The following is a 19426-nucleotide window of genomic DNA, read 5'->3' as shown; positions in this document are numbered from 1 at the left end:
TTCTAAACCCAACTGCTTCTTCCTCCTCAACATCTCCAATATCCATGCATTTCTTTTCACTACCGCAGCCAAATCTCACCCCCCTATTAACTTCTGATTTGATTATGGCAGCAATTGCCTCTGTTCTCCTACAGATGGTAAGTAAAATAAAGGAATTTCTACAATTTTCAGTGAAATGAGGGACATGCTTTTTGCAATTTGTTTTCAACAAGCAAGATTCTTAAATATGTATATTGTCGTTGCATATGATGCGATCATTTAATTTTCCATGCACAACTAAGCAATACAATGTTAATGGATGGAGCAGATTGCTCCAAGTTCCCTCTTTGCTCTGTTCTCAGCATCTTGCTCCACAAATGGAGGAAGAACAATTAATTGCTTTGGTTTGTGGAGTACTTGGACTACTTTTATCAGAGATCCTTGTGCAGTTTTGCAAAGGGATATGATCCTTGTCCAGCCCCATAAGTCCAAACAAGAGCCTTCATGATGTAGAGTGATGTTTAAACAGCTCCTAGAAAAACTAAAATCTGCACATGAGCAAACAACAAAACACCATTTAATAATCTTTTAAATACACCACGGATAGTAGGAATGTATTAAAGTTGTGAATCAGTGAGAATTTTTTCATTTGCCTTTTGTTAAACTCTTCAGTTTTGTAATCAGTTGGAAACAACTGACATGCTCTATTTTGCATGTCATGCAGAGACCTTTGATTTCATAGATGACCCTCAATACTCAGAGTAAAATTATAAACACAGACTATTTTGATATGATTGTTCATGGCTATATATTGTAGTTGACCTGCAATGAATAAATGACACTAAGGTGAATTCACTGTATACAATGTCTCTGCTTTTGTATCCTGCTATTGTTAGAGGTTATAGTTTCAATATAGTGTTAAGTGGCTTTTAGTAATGCTTTTGAAAATATAGTGGAACTGATAATTTTCACAGATATCTGAGATCTACTGTACAGAAGCAATAACAAGACAATTATTTGGTTAATTATGACAAATATTCACTTTTTTCCAGATGCTGCAGAAATCCTTAGCTATTTATTTAATATTCATCATATTGAAGATTTTAAAATAATGAAGTGATTCAGGATGCCTTGATTAGAACTCTTAAGTTTATCACGTTGTGCATAGGTTCTTCTCTATTGCTGTTCAGTTTCCCTGTCTTGCCTCAGTTAATAGAAATGTGGTTCTCCTTGAAACAAAGCATGTTAGCCTGCAGCTCTGGGCCCTCTACTCCTCTGCTTACATCCTTTCCCCTCTGAGCAGTTCAGAGAAATAGGCAAAGAAAGGAGGGGAGCTACCAAGGAGTTAAGAGTACATTTCAGATGTAGAAGGCTGAGGAGCGAGGAAGTGGAATGGAGCCACTACCTTTTTTACAGGAGGGTTGTTTGGGAGGAGACATACCTTGAGCTTTTGGGTTCTTTCTACTCTCCCTCCACATCTACTATACCTTCTGTCATAAACAGATAGTTAAGGGTTAATATCTCTTTTACCTGTAAAAGGTTAAGAAGTTCACCTAGCCTAGCTGACACCTGACCAGAGGAACCAATGTGGGGACAAAATGTTTCAAAAGGAAGGAGGGAAGTTCCCTTTGTCTGGGTCAGTTTCAGTTTTGGCTGAAATGGAAAAGATCAAGGAATCAGCTCTTATCAGAGTAGTGAGTATTAGAAAAGGAATAAATAGGTTTTGTTTATTTTCTTTTTGTAACTTGTCTTGTGCATTAGGGGAATAATCAAATTGGGTATTTTTTGTGTAACTAAGTTTTTGCCTAGGGGAACATCCTCTGTGTTTTGAATCTGTTGTCTGTGAGAGTAGCTGGTATGCTAATCTCTCCCAGAGGTTTGTCTTTCACCTTTCTTTTCTTTAATTAAAAGCCTTCTTTTTAAGAACCTGATTGATTTTTCTCTGTTTTTAAGATCCAAGGGGATTGGGTCTGGACTCACCAGGAATTGGTGGGGGGAAAAACGGGAGATGGTTAAATTCTCCTTGTGTTAAGATCCAGGGGTTTGGATCGGTGTTCACCAGGAAATTGGTAGAGGAGTCTCTCAAGGCTACCCAGGGAGGGAAATGTTTTTTTGGGGGGAAGACGGAGTTTCCCAAATAACTCATAAATCATTTGGGTGGTGGCAACTAGACCAGATCTAAGCTGTTAATTGAGCTTAGGGATTCACATGCAGGTCCCCATATCTGTACTCTAAAGTTCACAGTGGGGGTGAAACCTATGACACCTTCCAGCACTAAAAAGGGAGTCTTTTGACACTTGGCAACTTCACTCTTTTCAATGCTCTAGAAACGATAAAATCAAGGTTGAATTCCAAAAATTTAATGTTCAACAATTAATTTGTTGCCCAGAATGTTAGACATATCAACAGTTTCAAAGTGACCTCTTGGCCTAAGAATTTGTTGTAGGTTATAATGTAGAAAATTGTTATTACACTTTACTAATCTGCAAGTCTGATGAGTCTCACCAAAAAATGACTGCCTCTTTCAACTTCTAAGCAATCATTTAATAGATAACTATAGTAAGGTCTCATACTACTGACTCAGTAAACCTCAGGTTGGTGTGTGATTGTACTGATGAGTTGGACAGACAGTCTCGGTTCTACTCTACAAATATGAAATATCACAATAATATACTGAAACTATTACTTTCAATAATAGGAGTCTAAATCAGGTATTGTTTTACCATGATTTCACTTTGCTGTAATTCATTTTACCTTAATTAAAAAAAGCATACCAAATTATTCTGCCAATGTATAATATTAAGCTTCATATTGAGCTTCACCTGGAAAGAAAAATACCCTACACTGGAATATAGAATATGCAAAATAGGATGATTCAGTTACCTTTCACTGTTGTGAAATCTTTGAGTATACCAAGAAATGTGTCAATTATATATATCTTTGCAAAATATTGATTGAATGATGTGGTACACTGCTAACATTGAATAAAAGGTTCTTTCAAAATTCCTAAGGGAAATACCTCCCATGGTATTTTCTCAGTATATTCTGATGAAAGCAAGAGGCAAGGAAATGACAGGAAGACTGAGATCAATCACTGGGAAGCTACATTTGAAAACTCTAGCGAGAAATTGAGTTAGTCACTTTTCTTTCTGGTTTGTGCTCCTGATTCTGTAGTCAAATATTCTTATGTTTCTGCTCCACAGAACAGTAGAGAGTGGCTTCTGGTGTTTCACAAGCTTTCATCGTTTGGTAGAATTAGAGCACAATGTTCAAGAGTTTTGAAGAAACCCCCAAAAGTTGGTTCATTCTCACAAGTTTAATAGTCTGTCAGACACTTCGTGAATAACATATTTTGCAAAATTCGCAAACTTCACCTGAGGAAAATGTACATAGTCCTAAACTATGCAGCAAATGATGAAATGTAAGAAAATGTTTAGAATGTGAACACTGGATACCGATCTTACTCTAATGTGAGTTGGGCGGGGGGAAGCGTGGGGAGGGGACCTGGTTGGGAAAATCACAAAAAGACCAAGGGCTGTGTTCTCTTCTCACTTGAACTTATATTGGTGGATGTGACATACCAGAGTACAATCCAGACCAATAAACTGTTGTCACCACTGCCCTGAAACCTTGAGTGCCTTTCTGACACACACCTGGGCTGCTCACAAACAGCCTTCCAATATGCAAGCCATACCATACCTTGAGTGTCTGTGTAGGTTCTGCTTGCAAGTTACACCCTGCTCTCACCAGCTTTGGTTATACTGCAGGGTGACCCCAAACACACCCCCAGTCTTAGATTTCCCCCCCAGAAATGTATGCTGTGAACTGCCGTGCCCTCTCCTAGGCAGTCCAAATTATATTAAATTCATTATCCCTTTAAGAGAGTTAATATGCACACAACTTGTCATCCCAAATGGAGTTACCCAGGCATTTCAATTTAAACACACTGGGTCAGACAAAACAAATTTAACTAGAAAGAGATTTTAAGTGAGTACAATTAATGAGGCAAATGTCAATAATGGTTACATGAAAAATAAAATAAGACCTTTATCAGTTCCTAACTTAATAAACTATACCAGGTTCAAGCAAAGTTTCTCTCTGCATGCCTTCAGCAGTCTTACTGACCAAACACTATAGGTCAGGACCCTTCCCCCAGAGTCTAACGAATGATTCCATTGTCACTTCCGGTGCAGTGAATGCAATGGGCATGGATGTAGAGATATCTTTTGAGGTGTTTGTCACTCTTTTTTATAGTTTCAGTCGCCCTCTTAAAAATATTGCCAGCTGGGGACTATGGAACAATCTGTGGAAGGATGTTCCCTGCTGTTTTCTCCTGCTTGAACTTAATTTGTCTTTTCTTCCTGCTTGATGACTTTTTACTGCTTAAATACAAATTAAACAGAGTGCACATTCCTTTGTTTAGGGCAGACTGGTTTGCCAACTTCTGTTTGCGAAGGACTGTGGTGTTAACACCATACAGGGAAATATTATAATACAATGTTGCCACATATTTTATCAGGACTATGCTGACCAGCAAATTATAAGTTTTCAAATGATACCTTACAAGGCATACTTTGTACAAAGATTATTATGATAGTATGCAGGATGGGATACAGGGGCACATTCTGTCACAGTGTCGTTTCCCCTTTTCTCTTGTTTAGATCTGCTTTGGAGAGCGGTATATGGTACATTTTACCACTACAGAAGTTATGAAAATCAGATTTGTTGAAAGAAAATATTTGATACACTATATAGAAATTAAGCGTATTTGGAACATAAGTCCCTTGAGAGTGGGGGAAAAGGTAAATTTGAGCATTTTTGTCATTAAGAAATGGTTACTACAAGGAGTCGGTCTTACCCTTTACCCCTCCTGTCAGTTACGCTTGGGTACATCAAGAGTTACTCCATGGAGTTACTCCTTGAAAGTTAATAAAATTACACTGTGACAGAATGTACCCCTGTATTCTGGATTGTATCCTGGTATGCCACAGGTACCTCATTTGCAAATGCACCAGGAATTTGATAGAAGTCTAATTGTTTTTTGAAGCTGAAAACACATCTGGCATAAAGCATGGAAAACAGCTTCTGCTTGCCACTTATTTATGTGTAGGGGTTTAGGTCTGAGCATCTGTGCAAAATCATTATTAACTATATTAAAATATGTATTTTATGGGTATCATCATTCAAAATACATGTGATGGTCATGGGTTCAGAGTGGTTCTTGTTTTAATCAATCCAGTTCATCTAGCCCTGGTTTCAAGACCTGAAGAGAGTTTTTCATCAAGAGTTCCTTGACAGGATTAGAATACTATCCTCCTAGATATTATTGTGCACTGTTTTCTGATGAAAAACACATTTAAATAGTATAGCAGTGAAACTCTGATTTGAGTAATGAATGAGCTGTTGGAGTGGAGGCCTTCACTCCTGTGAATTTTAGTAAGAGTTACACAATTTTTCATTGAGTGCAACACTCTTGTAGCACTCTTAAAACAGTCATCACTCATCAGTGTTCAGAAAACATAGTCATTTAAAACAATTCAGATAGCCTTGGATGTGTGTGAGAATAATCCCTGGATTATTGCTGAATTGCTTCTGTTATCTGCAGTTAAATCACACGTGAGGTCCTGGGCAATCATGCAAATTGGAATTAACCAGACATTCCAGATGGTTTTTTGTATGTTTGTTGGAAATGTGCTATTTGAAGACCAGCCAATTTTTTAATGGGTTTCTGATGGTGGTGTTTGTGCTTACTCATGGTAGTTTTAGCAATGGTGAAAGAAGTGCTAATGCTAGGCCCAAAAGTAGAGCTAAAGATGACCTCTCTTTCCACTTGTTTTAAAATTAACCCAATATTGTGTAAGGGAAAGATATTTAATTGTTTGACTGCTTGTCTTTGTATTAGAGGTAAAATATGACTTCTCTTGTCTAATCTGATTACATGCTTTAATGCAAATAAAAGGCTCAGCAATAATTATCCAAAGATACTTTGGAAGCAAAACCATTTTTGGGGTATGGATACAGATCAAGGGCAGTAATCTGTTACTTTCTCATAGTATATTTTGATTATTATAAAATGTCATCACTTGCTATATTGGTGCACACACACACAAAAATGAATCCCAACTTAATCTTGAATTCAAATACCCATAAACTTTGTTTTTTGAGGTTTTGTTGCAAAATCTGTATCTGAATTGTATGGTTTAAGACCCTCTCGAGTGGACAAGTTTCTTAATGGCCTTGAAACTTTTTTACTTCCATTGGCTGCAGGGATGATCAACGATAGAATAGGACCAATTCTCACTGTCCTGCACCTTCTGTAATTATATGCACCAGTGCAAAGTGGTAGTATTTTACATCCATGTTGTACTGCTTTATAATAATAAGACAAGCCTATGACTTCATCTGGAGAATAAATGTATGCCTAAACACAGAAACTCTTAAAAAAATATTTGTGGAAAAGCATACTGGAGGGGAATTTGTTATGGAACACCTATCGATGGATCTCATCCACAGTCTTACTAAAGTAATTAGTAATGTTTTCATTCTTTTAGTCAATATTTAAATATTAATGAATGGAAAAATGTTCTCTAAAACATTAATTCCAAATATATTTAGAAAGGTAAAGCTACTTGCACTGTGAAATAAATCTGGCATGCATTGCAGCAATGCACTGCAGACTTATTTAAGTATCATTTGTAAAAGTAATGAGAGAGGGTCTTCTGAATTTCTGGCACCTAGAAAAAGGAGTATTGAAAAAGCTGATTTTCCATTGGCCTATTCAACAATAATATAGTTCTTTCTGAGAAGGGATAGACACATCTTGAGACAAGCCCTCCAGCTTGTCGTCTTATATTACACGGCTGCACCAGTGAGTACTTAGGTGAAGAAAGTGACTGAGGGAATTAAGATGAGTTTCATAATTGATATCGCTTCACAAAACAGGTCCAAAGCAGATTCAAATCCACCCCACATTAGCACTACTTCTATCCAAAATCCTGTGAGTTGTATGATCCGGTTTTGTATGTATTCAGCCATATAAATTCAGGTCCAATGCCACTGAAGTTACACCAGAGATTAATTTGGCTCTGGGTGAATAAATATAGAGCACAGTATTTTAACTCTATTTCTTCAATTCTCTCCCCAAAAAGAAATCATCTACCACTGGGCTCCAAAACTATCTTGTTTTTTTGGGGGGGAGTCAGGCCAATGTGATAGGGTGGCTGAGAAAAGGGAGCATTTGGATGGAGAAAAGGAGCTTGGCACACATTCATTGGGAAGCTGTTCCAGGCATAAGTGGCAGTATGAAAGAAGATGTACACTTGGGAGTAGTTGAAGGAAACAAAAGGGAATAATCAGAAGAGGAGTAGGCAAGCTGAAGAGATTGATGTAGTGTGGGAATAGAGGCAGAGGAATTATGAAAAGTTTTGTAGATAAGTAGGAGCTTGAATTTAATTAAGAAGAAGAGGAAACGCCAGTTTAGGTATTTCAGAAATGTGCTTCACGGTCAGGATATTTTCAGGGGATGATGATGAACTAGAGATTTGGTAGGAGAGGAGGAGATTGAGGTGATTAAAGAAGGAGTTCTCACTCTTTGTTTTGTAATGGGCAATTGAATTGGAAATTTGGATGTGCTAATTTCCTTCAAGGAAATATAAAACAGTTGAGTATTGTAGCACATTTTTTAGATAGCAGAATGCCAAGCTATATGTCAATAACTATTTAAAGTACAGTTCTCTTAATTATGAAAGGTCTAAATCAAGACCATTCATACCCTAGGACAATGGTTCTCACACTTCATTGCTACATGACCCAATGTGGGGAACCAAAGCCTGAGCCTGCCCGAGCTCCACTGCTCTAGGTGGGCGGCCAAAGCAGATGCCCATGGAGTTCAGCACTGGGCAGGGGGCCTGTAACCTGAGTCCACTGCCCAGGACTGAAGCCCTTGGGTACTGGGGATCAGGCTTTGGTCCTGGGCCTCAGCAAGTCTAATGCTGGCCCTGGTGACCCCTTTAAAATGGGGTCGGGACCCCAAAGTTTGAGAACCACTGCTGTAGGATAAAAATAATGAGGAGTCCTTGTGGCACCTTAGAGACTAACAAATTTATTTGGGCATAAGCTTTCATGGGCTATAACCCACTGATGAAGGTCTCTAAGGTGCCACAAGGACTCCTCATTGTTTTTGTGCTGATACAGACTAACACAGCTACCCCTCTGAATGTTGTAGGATAAAGTCAAACAGTTTCACTTTTTAGCTCACAAATGTGAATTTTTGAAACTGTCTCCAGGTGAATTCAAAATAATGCAATTAAAGTCAACTATTAAACATTTATGAACAGAACAAATTAAAATCCTCCAATAATAACTCTGAGCTATCACTAGTGTTCAGTCGTTTTCACTGTCAAAATGCCATCTTTCTTTGTCAGCAGAGGAAAGCATTTAAAATTCAGAACAAACAACTGTTCTTTATCTACTGAGATAAAAAGAAAATTAATTTATGCTCAGCAGCTGTAATAGCTGTACAGTTTGCTAACATTAATTACTTAACCAAGAGGTGTAATCTGGAGACTGTGATTTTAAAAGGTGAGTTGAGCTGGCCTATGATGTTCTCATGACTGACACTTCCTCTCAGGTATCTGACATTGCCCAGTCTCAGGTGGTGTTGTGGTATAGCAACATCTATAGAAAGCTATTTCTTTGATTATTTTACTTTTTAGGGCCACATTGTAACTCATCCTTGCAAGGGTGTATGGAGAGAAAGGAGCATGCAGGGAGCTTTCTCCCACCTTGCAAACCCTCTGCTTATGGGATAATGCAGATTGCTCCCTCCATCCACTCCCATAGTATCCAGAGCTCTATGGTTGCAGGATGGAGATGAGACAATGCAGCTCTCCACACCAGACAGAGCACTGAAGAGAGCTGGAAGTACAGTCCTTCCTGCTGCCTCTGTGCTTACGCATTTCACACCATCCTGTACTCAGGGATGTGCCTGAGAGAGAATTTGTAATGTATAAAATGTATAAAATCGTATGTCTCCAAATCTTCACAGGTAAAAGTATTTTGTAACCTGGACAACATTCAATAGTTGTTAGAATGGTAAACTATTTTATTCTCCTCTACTTTGCCAACAGGAAGGACAACAAGCTACTTTACACTTTCCTGTTCATAAGGCAACGCCTTTGGGAATGATTTAACAGTGTGAACAGCCAGTAGATGCATGGTGTTTTGACTAGATTTTCTACTGAAATGATCTACTTTGTCTGCAAGTATGTAAGTATTACACGGGGTCACTATTCAAATAGTATATTTGCCATTTAATGTCTGACATAATTAAATTAAGAAATACCTGTAATATTATGGAAATATTTTCAAATGGTAAATGTTGGCGGTTAAAAATACTTGTATGTTTTCATTTGGTTGGATGAAGTTAACACATCAAGTATTTAGTTGACACTAGCATATTGTACTTATTTGATATAGGAAAGCTGTTACATAAGCTAATGTTTTTTATATAAGGAAACTTTTTGAAATTAAAAAACAAAAAAACCTCTCATTCTGAATACATTACAAATTAGATATACTTGATGATAAAACTCAATTTTCAGATGACAAAATTCAACCCTCGCACAAAGGAAACTAACAAGTCTTATTGGCTCATTAATAAACTTTTTCCCACTCTGCCATTCCTTAGGCTATTCAATTCTACAGTGGTTTGCAACAATGTCAGTTGTTGGCAGCTTAAACATTTTCCAACAGTTGCTCTTCTCAAAATTTTCTGTTTTTTTTTTCTCTTTTAATCCCCATCTGTGTTAGATCCTTATTTAACCTATATCTTTTATCCCTCATCTCTGCTCTTTGGGGAGATGTAGTCATCAAAATCAGACTTGAGAAACCAAGTAATGGCAAGTATATGGGCTCACATAATAAATATAGTGAACCTCTTCCCATTGTTGGGAAGTCTCTGTTGCATGGGACTCATTTTTCTCGTTATCTGTGTAACACATAGCAGAAAACCTTACTCACTTATTGGTTACCTCTTTTGAAGCTTTGATTGCTATCTTCGAGGAAGGAGGATATTAGCGTATGTCTAAGACACTGAACTACTTAAGAGAAATTCTGTGCATACCACAGCATTGTTTAGAATCAAGCTCAAACATGGGGTTTCAACTCTTGGCATATCTCCCTCCACTTTCAACTTTAAGGACTCAAGTACGCTTACATACTCTGTGTCAATCCTGCAAGTTTGAGTACCCACAATTCCCAAAGAAGTTAATGAGAGTTGAGGGTCTTTGGCACCTAGACACTTGCTGGACTAAGAAAGACCATAATTCCTAAGCTTTTTTCTCCATTTTGAATCTAAAATTATTTTCTTCCTTTGCAGTTGTCCAGCTACTCACAGGAAAGATTATTTTTAAAGTTATTTTAATAGCCTGATGGTAGCCAATAGCAGAGTTTAGTTTCAAATTGTTCTTTCTGGTCTGAAAAATTGTTCAGTTCCCACTAGGGAAAGTGACTCTTCTAACCTATTGTACAGGCCCATTCACTAGCTACAGCTTGCTAATTAAAATTCCCCTAACTTTAATCTTATGTTAGGAAATGTATTGCTCTTGGCTAGTATTTTTTGCTGAAATGCTCCACCTTGTCTACAACTGTGTCAGACTCTCTTAAAGACATTCCAATGAGAAGGGCTCATAGGGGCTTCTTTGATTAAGCATAATTTATAGTCAAGATACCTCTGAGGATTACTGACTGCCTTTCTGATAAAATACAGAAGGGATAGTTTTTCTTAGAAGTTAGGCTTTTCTCTTTTTGTAGAGTATAACAGTTGAAATTTCAAAAGTCATATATTATGTGGGCAATATGGCAATGTCAGAAGTTTCTATGTTTGTTTGTTAGTTAGATGTATTGTAGTTCTAAAACCATTATTTCCAAGTGCTAAAGTTAAAATTAAAATTCACCTTTTGAAGATGAAAAAATGAATAACTGTGTTCCTTTTTCTCTTGTGTTTTGTAATCATATGTAGTGTTGTTAATACTCATTCATCATGACATCTATCCAAGTGTCTGAAAGCCCATGACCATCATTTATCAAGCATCTCTTGAATCACTGGGAAGATTGGTATTAAATCCATTTTACAGATAGGTATACTATGGGAATAATGTATAACATCCTTCATTTTGTTGTTCACTCTAAGCCCAAGACAAGGATTCTGAACCTAATTTAAGAGAAATTGAAATTTCTCTGGTGGTACCTTTTTGACGATATCTTGGTGTAAAACGCTACTAAGCAGAGTTATTCAGTAAGTCAGAGTGTCACAAGCAGTATTAGTATTTTTCAACTCAATCCCTTGAAAATGAAATGGGAAATTCTGACTACGTGACTTTCATTATGTAGGACCAGGCTGAGCTATGTAGCAGCTGGAGAGAGAGGAAGAGATAAGTGACTACTCTTTCAATATTAATGTCAGACAACTCTTGAGGATTTCCCTCCCCAGTGACTCAAAAAACATCTGTCTGCTGCTAGCTTGTTGGCAAGTAAAGCACCTGCCAAGCAAAGCAGAGCTGTGTGGTATTTCAGCCAATACTGCATAGATATTCAGTACATGCCAGATGACAGTTGGTTTTCCTTAGGATTTGTCTACATGGGGAAGTTGTTGCAGAATAAGGTAGGATGTGAATGTAAAGCTCAATAGCAATTCCACGCTCTTATAAGAGTGTGTGTGGGAGGGGGGAGAGTTGTGTTTTAGCTTAGTCCACTTCCACAGTGGTTTAAGCAACACCTTGCAAAGTAGTTCTTAGTGTGTATTTGGAGTATCTACATGGGGATGTAGTGAGGAGTATTTATTCCACAATATCTAATCTGGCCTATTTCCCTGTGAGGATAAGCCCTTAAAGATGAATCTGTAAATATTTTTCTTTTCTCATTGTACATCCTTTACAAAAACCCAAAAGTATTATTATATGTTCTTCATTCTATAGCTGTTGATAGGACATAAATTGGTCTCATAGTTTTGGTAATGAATTAGAGAATAAAACATTGCATTTTTGCGAGTTATTGACACACAGAAGATGAGTTATCTACAGGTAATTTGTTGGTGTTCAGTAGAGCTGGGTGAAATCTTTTGGACTAATAGTTTGTTTGCTAAAAAATGACCCAAAACTAGTTGCAAATTTGACCCAATAGTTTTGGCTGGGTAAGTGTGTGTGTGTGTATGTCCCTTTACAACCTTTTCTATAACCACATTTAACTCAGTGATTAGGGCACTTGCCTGGGATGTGAGCGATCAAAGTTGACTCCCACTCTGGAGCAGGGAATTGAACTCGATCTCCCCACTATCAGGTGAGAGCCCTGACACCCAGCTTATTGGCTATTCTGGGGTAGGGTACTTTCATTTCTTCTGTTAAAGCTGTTCCACTGTGTGTAAATACTTAAACATTCATTGTAACAGGGACTCAAACCCAGATCTCTCCCCTCCACCCCAATTGAGCATCTTAATCACTAGAATAATAAGTATCTCTGTCTCTTGCTGACCCAGTAAATATTTAAGCATTGATATGAAATAGAACAGCTTCATCAGGCTAGATTGAGAGCAACCCACCCTGGAATACTCTATAGCCATTGGGTTAGGATGCCCATCTGGGTGTGAGGGGAAATTTGAGTTCACAATCCCTGCTCCAGAGTGGAGAATCAAATGTGGGTCTCCCACATCCCAGCTAAGTGCCTTAACTACTGTGCTAAAGGTTAAAAAGGGGGATGCACACAGAGTGTGATGGCCTGAAATGGACTGTTCCAATTTGCTGACCCATTCCAAAAGGGTTTGGTAACAAATATTTCCCCTGATTTTTAAGTTTACTGGCTGAACTGAAAAATATTTTTTTGCCCAGTTCCAGTATTCACAGCCAGTTATTTTGTCTCCAGTCCATATCTAATTACAAGTTACACTTATATTATATAGCCTATCAATAAATTTTGCTGAAATGTAACTGAGGTGTTATAATTTTTTTTTGTTATTCACTGTCTTTTGCAGCCATTTTCAAAGATTGGCTCAATGTCTATCAGTAAAAGTAACCACTGTATTCTGAACTTGTCATTGTCACAGCATGTGATGGTGTACACTATTATGGTCACCACTTTTACAAACCTATGTAAATTTTGTACAAAGTAAGCCTTTGTGGGGTATCATTTGAAAATTCATAATTTGCTGAACATTATTGTCCTAGTAAAATGTGTACCAATCCTGTGTGTACATTTGTAAGTTTCTACTGTATAATTTTGTTATAACATGTTCCAGAGTTAGAAAGGCAGGCTCAAACCTGTTCTTCAGAGATAAGACATTTGTAACCGATCCTGTCTTTAAGGCATCAGTACTTGTAATCACTTAAAATCTAGCTTTCTGTAGTTAATAAACTCGTTATTGTGTTATCTTAACGAGTGTGTTTATATTAAAGTGTGTACGAAGCTCCATTTGGGATAAAATAGGGTGGTGCACATATCATTTTCCTTTAGATGAAATGACAGACTTTCTATAAGTAGTGTACTAGACATTAGAAGATACATATTTCTGGGGAGACAAGGCTGGGACCAAGAATTTGCAGATATTGCCCTATATGTAATTCATGAATGACTGGTCAGAATGCTCATGTATTTAGCTGGCAGTGAATTTGTATGCTAAAGGCTGTGTGAGAACAGGCCAATAGCGGACGCTCTGCAATAAAGCAGTGTAAAATGTACCCCAGGCTGGAGAATGAACAGCAGTGTCCCCTTAATAGGTCCAGATTGTACCCTATGGAATGTCATGCTGCCTAATATTAAGTTGCATTCCTCTCTGCCGTGTGACAGCAGTATGTACACAAGTATAGTGTCTGCTAACCAATGAATTAGTCACAATGGGATTATATACTCTACTCACTGATCATATTTTCTTTGATCAAAAATAATAATCAGGCAGTTTACACTTTTTGCATAAAATGAGTCCTTAGTACTTTTAGAGCTTTACTGATTTTCAATAAACTATTACTATAACTAGAATGTAGGAAATGATCATATTTCATGAATATTTACTTCAAGGAGTTAACTTTTCTATTAAAATATAATCGTACCTATATATATATATATATATATATATATATATATTTAACATTTTCTTGTCAGACATCCATTTCTAAGAGAAAAGCTGCCAAACTTTCCATGTGCTTGACCATATTACCTTTAGATCATCCACTGATGGTTGTTTTACCCTGAAGATGGAAATGGTCAAACATAATTAACTGGTATACTGTATTTTCCTCTCCCCACAATACCTTTAACCAAGGTAAATAACTCAGTTATAATAATGCAGAAGCATTTGATTTGGGTTTTCAAAAGTGCTGTGAGTTAACCTAACAGTAGAAGTTTTACCATTGACTTCAGTGGGAGGAAAGTGAGGCCAATGGTGAGCATATTTCAAGTCATGATTTTCAAAGATATCAGGGATTCTTAATACTGGGTCACCAGATGGTTTTAATATATTGGTTGGATAATGTATGCAAAAAAGACCATTTTTGTCACCAATCATTGAATAAATTCTCTAGACATTGTTTTAATTATTTAACATACTCAACAGATGGTTGAATAATAGCAAATAAATTATTTGCCATTTTTTCCCATTAATCCTCAAATATGTTACTCAAGGAACTCCAAAGAAAAACCTGGCACAAAGGCTGTAACTTTAAAAAATAACACCCAAAGGATGGTCAATAACAGAAATATACATCCTTTAAAATTATGGGTGGCTATAAGCAATCATTTTGACAGTTAGACATCCTTTGAACATTTGATGATCTTAGGTCATAGGAAGCAGCTACTAGGTTGATTGAAATCATTTGTCCCACCCATATCTAAACACTAGGCTTGGACTATAAATCTCTATCCTCATAAAAAAGCCACTGAACAACCCCTGGTGTCTACTGATGAATATTTCTGTCCGATGACAATGAGTTGTCTAATGCTACCAAAATTAATTGTGAGTTAGAGATTCTTCTCCTTTAATTTCAGTTTGGAAACTGGGCTCAACAGTTCCCCCTGTAAAGTCAACATGTCACCAGATGCTGCTAGCAGCTGCTCACCTGGCATCAACACAAACAAAATACACTCATACCCAGGACAGAATTGGATATCTGCATTCAACATGTCATAGCTGATGTCTGAAAAATGTACTCCATCTGGACAGAACATCCCCAACAGATACTGACATTCTAGAGTATTTTAAGGTATCAACAAAGAACTTTTTTGCTTCCCTGTTTTATTTTTGGACTTGTTTACATTGATAGCTGAGGAGGTTCCCTTCATATTTGCTAAGGCAGCATGATGGCGTGTGCCAACTATACTACTCTCACTCAAGGGGAAAAAAAAAAGATATCTGGAATTGTTTCAGTCATGCTTGAGTTGGACCAAAAACCACAATTCACTGGATTGTTATTACCTATATTAACAAGGATCATCTGGAGCCAGAAGGCACCACTATCTTCCACAAAACCAAGGGTGTGAAGTTGTCCCATCTCTTGTTCCTCTGCGAAACTTACAGATCTCAAAACCCACTTGTGTTCCTGTCTTGTGCTGACTAGTGAATAATGCTTTTTTCATATGATCCACACCTGCTTGGTAAAATATTAATAAGGTGGGGATAGAAATAAATTAAATATTAGCAAACACCCAATCAAGTTATTTAATTCCTAATGTAACTCTTTAAAAATATCTTGATAATTTATACCTAGTGTCTGATTTCTCCATACTGCAAATCTGTTATAACAGCTGTGTCTACACCCATTCTAAAGGAGTCTATTTGAAAAAAGGTGTATGGAGTTGTGAGTATCCACATATGGAGAGGGAAACCTAAAATTACTAAGGTCCTTGGAATGTGGCTAAAACCTGAAATTAAAGGACTGTCCCTTGCAATAGCTAAAACCAATAGCATCCTGTGATAGGATGATTATCCCACAATGCCTCCTGAAGGGGTTAAGGTGGCACAGATAGGGCCCATTAGCCTTATAGGTCTCACCTGGTATAAAGTCTGGCTTGACTGAGAATGACTAATGTCTGCAAACACCCAGCTGTGGGAGAAGCAGGCTAAGGTATAAAGCCAGGAAGTTTGCCCTAGAAAGGGGCTGCAGTGTGGAATCTGGCAGTCACTCCCTGGGTTTAGAGAAGGAAAAGAAGGAAAGCCAGGGGAAGTGAGAGTAGCCTGGGATCCTATCTCTGAGTGAAGGTTTACCAGAAGAATGGAGAAGGAAAGCCTGTGGAACAGAGAGTAGGAAGCAGCCCAGAGAAAGAACAGTGGGGTCAGAAGAAAGAGATTTGTGCAGACCTTGACCACTGATTGTAGGGTCCCTAGGCTAGAACACTACCAGCCAGAGGGTACAGAGGGGCTTTGATACCCTGGAAGTGGGGATTATATAGTGCCCAGCCAGAGCACTGAGTCATGAAACAAAGCACCCTGAGTCACAGAGGGAGAGGCCAGTGGTGAGAGAATGGGGATACCTGACTGAACAAAATCTGATTCCTCAGATACAGCCACAAGTCCCAGCAGTGAGTGTACCCAGTGACACTTGATGGAGAATGCAGGCATGACAATAGCCCCTGATAAAAGGGGAATGTGAGCGACAGTAGTAGCGAAGTTTAGAAAGAGACAGTGGAAATACCACATACAGTCATCGTTTTTGGAGAAGGCCAAAGTACCCTCCTGAGGTGGACTCCAGAATTTCTGCTTCCCTTTAAGGGGGATGAAAAACAACCCATTGGGATCCAGACACTGCTTATGCAGGTCTTGCAGAAACAGCAGAGACAGTGGGAAGCACCGTTATAAATGCAGAAATATTTAATGACGCTGGTAGAAAAAGCAGTCATATTGATTTAAATCCTCTGAGAAGTGATCAGGGCCTGAAGAAGCTGAGAATGGAAAAGAAGTTCTGGGACCACGAAGCCAGAGGCCTAGTTGAGTGTTTTGCCTGTTGGCCGAAGGGACGCATGAGAAGGGAATGTCCCTATATATAATGGAACATGAAGGCTTGCCTGAAAGTGAGAGGTACTGGAACGTCCCAAAGAGTCCAAACTGGCGAGGGAGGAGGAAAAGGAGAGGCCTGCTTTTCCTGTGAAGAAAGGGGACATGTGAGGAGTCATTATCCTTACAAGAAAAAAGAAACTAGCCACAAAAATGGCAAGGCATCAATAAAGGACTGGAAGGAAGTGCCAGAAGCCCAGAGCACGTGCACAATGGTCGTAAAGAAAGCCAATGTAAAGATAGAGGTTAAAGAGAAATTGGAGGGAAGAAAGAGTACCCCAAAGATAAAGTTAAAGGATACAGGTACAAATATGGAAAGTGACCATAATTATGAGAGAAAGGATGTTGGGAGAGTGTGTAGAGCATGCAGGAAAGCTACAAAAGAAGTTAATAGCTACAGATCAACTTTGCAAGTGGCTTTGTAAGACTTTGCATTCCAGAGAGAAAAGTTTTGGGACACAATGGAGAAGAAGGGTGGACTGGTTTTCATGGTGGATGACCTACAGCAGGAGCTAACCTGTTGTTAGACCTGGCAGCTCCAGAGTTGGCACCTGTGCCCCCAAGGGTTACAGATTTTAGGGAAAGGGTATGTGATTGGGTGTCCACTCCACACAAGGCCTGAGTAGGAAACAAAGGCCAATTAACCCTGTGACAGGTTTCACTTTGAGGAGAGTCAGGGCTGAAAAGCTGTAATTGAAACCCAGCTGGGCAGAGGAAGGCTGGGTTGGTATATAACCAGGACGTGACGAGCCAGCAGGGGCTGCAGGAAGGAACTCTTTAGTTACTCCCTAGAGAGAAGGAGATTGGTAAACAAGGAAGAGTCCTAGGAGGGGAGTAAATCCTGGGATTCTGCATGGGAATACAGACTCTGGCAAGAATCTGAGAGTGTGAAGTAGCCAGAGGGAACAGAGAAATGTCCAGTGGTAAACCAAGGAACCTGGGGTGTGTGGGAGAGGGAAGGTAGATAGTGACTTGGTCTGGGAGCAAGTAGACAATAGTTGATGGACATAGGGACCCTGGGCTGGAACCCAGAGTAAAGGGTGGGCCCAGTTCCCCTACCAGCCCTGGGAAAGTGGCATAGTCTGAGCAGGGGAATGGAAGACTGCCTGATCATCCAGTGAGATTTGACACCCCAGAAGAAGAAAAGTACAGTAACCTGGCTGGAGGGCCAAGCCATGAAGAGGAATCACCCTGAGTTATGAAGAGGGAGCAACTGAGTCCAAAGAGAGAAGGAGAAAGCTAGGGCAAGTGACTGGTCAAGAGCTAATCCCCAGACACAGCCACAAAGAGGCACGATAGGAATGGGTAGTGAATCCCATCTCAGTTCTGTAAAGCAGTAAGTCAGTTTGTCACACGGAGTACTGATGTTCAGGTTGTTTTAGGGTTGAATTAAAGAACCTGAATGCAGCAACACGTCATGCAGGATCCCTCAAGCACTTCCTCTGGGTGATAAATTTAACCCCTCACTTCTGGCCTATTATGGAAAAGTGCAGGTCCAACTCAATGCACACAAGCTGAAAATCATCATTCCTCATTGCATCCAGGTTGCACAATACCCGTTGCTGCCAGAATTACCTCATCAACGCACAATGGTGCAGAAAAATAAAAGGGGAAAATGCTGTTTTGAGGAGAAGATCCCGAGTTCTAGATCAACTTACATGCAATGGCCATCAAGTCCCTCAAAACCTTGGAGTGACAAGGGCAGTGTCAGTTCCCTTTATGGACTTTTGTCTAGCCCGCTTTTCCATTGAAAATCTTATGAGACATTTGTCTTGTCCATGTAGGAGCTATTTTTTTTGAGACAAGATGGAAAAGGCCAGAGCATGTGACAATACGGTCACCGGAACAATAAGGCATTCAACCTGTTCTTCCATGGTAAGCCAAAGGTTGTCAAGCTTCTTCTATCCCTAAAGTAAAGAAGCTTGAGTGACAGACCCAGACCAGTGGGGTACAGAAGTCTGGTAGAGGGCAAATATACTGGTCACTGGATGAGTAGTGTTCTGTTCCCTGAGTGACCAGAGCAGGGGCTGCACTAGAGTAATCAGGAACCTGCTAGAACCAGTTAAGGCAGGCAGGCTAATTAGGACACCTGGAGCCAATTAAGAAGCTGCTAGAATCAATTAAGGCAGGCTAATCAAGGCACTCAGGTTTTAAAAGGAGCTCACTTCAGTTTGTGGTGCGAGTGTGAGGAGCTGGGAGCAAGAGGCGCAAGGAACTGAGAGTGAGAGGGTTTGCTGCTGGAGGACTGAGGAGCACAAGCGTTATCAGACACCAGGAGGAAGGTCCTGTGGTGAGAATAAGGAAGGTGTTTGGAGGAGGCCATGGGGAAGTAGCCCAGGGAGTTGTAGCTGTCATGCAGCTGTTACAGGAGGTACTATAGACAGCTGCAGTCCACAGGGCCCTGGGCTGGAACCC

At 39.2% G+C, this 19426-nt stretch overlaps 1 long non-coding RNA gene across 1 annotated transcript in view; it reads left to right on the top strand.

Moving 5' to 3' along the window:
* Positions 1-13359, top strand: part of LOC135984112 (uncharacterized) — a 92631-nt gene extending 79272 nt beyond the window's left edge. The window contains exons 2-3 of the long non-coding RNA XR_010602020.1: positions 9108-9246; positions 11000-13359. This is a non-coding gene — a long non-coding RNA (uncharacterized LOC135984112). The remainder of the gene's footprint in view (positions 1-9107; positions 9247-10999) is intronic.
* Positions 13360-19426: the final 6067 nt, after the last annotated feature.

This window comes from Chrysemys picta, chromosome 5, assembly GCF_011386835.1.
Source record: "Chrysemys picta bellii isolate R12L10 chromosome 5, ASM1138683v2, whole genome shotgun sequence".
Lineage (NCBI taxonomy): Eukaryota > Metazoa > Chordata > Testudines > Emydidae > Chrysemys > Chrysemys picta.
Note: the sequence above shows the minus strand (reverse complement) of the source record. Positions and strands in the feature narration are given on the sequence as shown.